The following is a 3,955-nucleotide window of genomic DNA, read 5'->3' as shown; positions in this document are numbered from 1 at the left end:
GGCTCTCGCCTGGTTCCGCTTCGCTCCAGCCAGACCCAGCCTGACCCATCTCGTCCTATCATCGCCGCAGCTCGGTGAGACGAATTCCTGCCACCCCAGCTTATAGGGGAAAGTATAATCCTGTCTTACCTGCACACAAATCGCGACCGTATAAGGGACTTACGTCGGGCATAGTCCTCCTCCTCCTTCCCTCACTTAAATAAGTAAATAAGGTGTGTAACTAAGGTGTACCCATATATATTTCATGTGTTTTAATCACTCCTTTTGAACCTCCTGCTCCAAATTGCTTTGTTTTCCCCACAATAAACCGTGCATTTCGTAAATTCTAATTGGGGATTGGCTGCTGTTATTGGAAATATTAGTAAGCACTGAGCAAGTTATTCACTCGAAAAAGTCAGGGCCAAAGCCCCTGTCTCCTCTGTGTGAGGCGATACCCACGTGTGGACCTCTTCAGCAGATCCTGATAAGCTTAATACACTCCAAAAAGGAGATATAATCGGTCGCGGATCGCGACAATGAGCAGGTGAAGCATTCTTATGATCAGGACTATGAATACCTACACCTGTAGCTAGAGAAGTGAGAGGTCTGAGCAGAACTGAAGAATTGAGGGGCTGGCAAAAAGTGATGTAGTGCATATATAGAGGTTTAGGTATCCTAAGCTTAAATCCTGTACCTAACTCCTGTAGAAAGTAAGAATGTGTTTCAAGGTTTTATGGGCCAGGCATATCCCTGAGAATAGGTTTTAATGAATTAGTTTTGGTTATGAGATTCAGGAAGCTGGTGTCGTATTAGTTGTAAGATCAAGATTGCTCCTACAAACATCACAATATTTTGATACTGGGTGGGAATTTTTTATTGATTTAGTAGACAATATAGAACAAGGTATTTGTTACCTGGTGAGTAAGTGGCATATGATGTAATTCTGCTAGCCATCATGAACATAACTGTTACTCATTTTCAAGCAAGAATTCTGTAATTCAAAATGAGTATGAAACATACTGGCCTAATCTCAGAGTTATCATGAGACGATTCTACTCCTGTTGAATTCAGCAGAACTGCAGCTATTTTCTACAGATCTGAATTTGGCCCTGGAGTTTTATTTATACTATGTCATCCCTGAAGTAAAGCTCAGAAGCTCCCTGATACTCTTGCTGTGAGAAATAATTTTTACTCAGCCATGGGCATTTTTACTCCACCCACTACGTTCTTCTTCTCAAACAGATTTTTTTTTTTTCCTAATTTTACTTTTAAGTGATTTCCTGGGGATGGGGGGGATTACTGTGCATGCAGAACAACTGTTAAACTGAATCCTCATTATTGTAACATCAAGTGGCTGGTTTAAACTGCTGACCGCCCATCTGAATCAGTATGTTAAATGTTCTTTGCTTCTGGGCACCTTCCTCTCTGTGTGCCCCACAATGATGTGAGGAGAAACACAGGTTTCTGTGGGATCTTGACATACCACCCGCAGCACCAAAGGGCATGGAGTGCATAGGTTTGTAAGTTAGTCTCTTCCCACAGACTTGAATTCACGCCATGGGTCTACTGGTACAGGGCAGTCACAAAAATATATAGATCAGAAAGCTAGAGTAGAACTGGAGTAAGTTTTACTCTGTTGTTTATAACTGTATTACATATACCTTAGAAATCATGCCTTTGAAAAAACAATACGCAGGCGGCATGGACAGTACTTTGGCTCCCAAAATATACTGTGATACAAAACATACTCCGCCTATTATACCTATAAATACCTGGGGAGGACACACGTCTGCCTTGTGAAAAGCAAACTTTGGAGGTGGCAAAGATCACATAATTTTATCAGAAGGGCTGTTGCCCTTTAACTGCCCGCAGCTGCAAAAGCTAAGGTGGCAGGTTTTTCCCCTCTTTGTATAGAAACCTGCCTTTAATTCCTCTTTGCTATATTTATCAGGATGTGTGTTAATGGTGAAGAGGAAGGTTGAGGGATGAGTGAGTATATGCATACAAAGCTTTTGTCACTGCTGTGTTATTTTGTGTTTTATTAGATACAGAATCTGAAAGGTCACTACACATGTTAGTGTGTAGAGATGTTGGGCAATAGTACTAATGGATTCCCAGCACTTCCAGGGAATTAGCTCCACTGAATAGGTTACTTGAAAAGTATCTTTTCCTTCAAATGAGAACTAGAAGCCCCAAGGGAAAACAGACTGTGGCAGCTGTTTTTCTCCCCTGACTGTTCTGTTTTCACTTTGTACTCTCTCTTGCCCTCAATTTACCAGTTCTTGATACCTGCCTGCCATTGCAGAGTCTACCACTCAATCATAGACAAAGGCTAAACTTTCTTCTTCCCTAATATTTTAGCCTCTGAACCTTATGTTCTGTGTGTCTTTTTCTTCCCATCCTGCAATCAAACTTGTCTTAAGTATCTGCAAGTACACTGTATTTATTTTCTTTATTATTCCCTTTGAGGATAAATTGCCATGAGTGGAACATGTGGCCAGTTTTCTGTTCACATGTTAGGACTCCTAGGCTGCAGCATTATAAACTATTTGTTACTTCAGAAAACTTGGACATGCTGGTGGGAACCATACAGGTTTCAGATTTGAAGCAGAATGGCACTGCTTTTTGCGCTGATTTTGGAGAGCAAGATAGCAGGCCAGTTGAAATGGCTTTGTTACAGGATTCCTATCTCTGTGAGAAACAGAAACAGTCTTTTCCCTGTGTCACCCTGGGCTCTGGTTATAGTCTGATAGCACATCCACATCTAATTTCCATTATTTTCTTTTTCATCCTTCTTCCATTACAAGTTGAACAAATTATATGCTTAATTGACAGACTATTTAGTCCTTTTCTGCAAGCCTTACTCTTTTGTGCAAATAACAGATCAGACTTTCCAAGTAATTCTTCATGTCACAACAAGGTCAGAGATACTGTGAGTGACTAACTGGGCTACCAGAACCCTTTTTCCTTCTTGGGTTCATATGGCAGTTTCATCTCAGCTAAGACCCCCAGTTTCAGAAAACAATGTTCTTCTGAAGTTTCATTACCATTCACTTACCTGTAGTGAATTTTCTTTTATTTGTTGCTTTCCCTCTTCATTGACTAACTTGGACCGGTCCTTTCTTCCATTTCATTGTATTCCAGGGTTCTGTTTCTGCATGGTACTAAGTACCTTGGGACATATATCTGCTGTGGATGTTTTCGGCTGAAACCAATTGACAGCTGAGTAACTGCAGGTTGCATAGCTTTCAGTATGGTTCAATATATCTTTTCCTAGGAAAAGTAAAGAAAGCAGATGCCCAAAACAGGTGGTTGGTTCTGTTTTGGTAGAGTCCTGATCTTGAGCTGGAGAAGGAGTGGTACCATAAACTGATGTGAGACATCAGGCCAGCAGTGCTGTCTTCTCCTCCTTTAATGTGCTGTTGTGGGGTTGTGTGCTTTCCTATCCCTCAGCTGCTTTGGGATGTTGAAGGCTACAGTAAGTGTTCTTTGCTGAACTGAGGTGGGTAGGCTTGGTGCCGAAATACAGTGATTCATCAAAGCACAACAGTGACCAGCTTTCCCTTTCCACTTCTCCTGTTGTATATGAATTTGAGTCATAGGGCTTAATAAAGCTCTTATTTATGTACACTCTTCATAGAGCTTGCTATTTGATTTAGCAATCTCCTCGTCATCTCATCTACAATACAGGCTCTACTTTGCAGAGTTTAGCATGGTGCCGAAATACAGTGATTCATCAAAGCACAACAGTGACCAGCTTTCCCTTTCCACTTCTCCTGTTGTATATGAATTTGAGTCATAGGGCTTAATAAAGCTCTTATTTATGTACACTCTTCATAGAGCTTGCTATTTGATTTAGCAATCTCCTCGTCATCTCATCTACAATACAGGCTCTACTTTGCAGAGTTTAGCACTTACCTAAAAAAAAAAAAAAAAAAAACCCGCCCTGGGCCCTTAAATTTTTTTGCGGTTTTTA

At 40.9% G+C, this 3,955-nt stretch overlaps 1 protein-coding gene across 3 annotated transcripts in view; it reads left to right on the top strand.

Moving 5' to 3' along the window:
• The window catches only part of BRSK2 (BR serine/threonine kinase 2), a 320,793-nt gene that overhangs the window by 168,315 nt on the left and 148,523 nt on the right, over window positions 1–3,955 (top strand). The gene's annotated exons all lie outside the window — the stretch shown is intronic.

This window comes from Chaetura pelagica, unplaced genomic scaffold (assembly GCF_000747805.2).
Source record: "Chaetura pelagica isolate M959 unplaced genomic scaffold, ChaPel_1.0 scaffold28, whole genome shotgun sequence".
NCBI lineage: Eukaryota > Metazoa > Chordata > Aves > Apodiformes > Apodidae > Chaetura > Chaetura pelagica.
The sequence above is the reverse complement of the archived record's forward strand: the minus strand, read 5'-3'. Positions and strand labels throughout refer to the sequence as shown.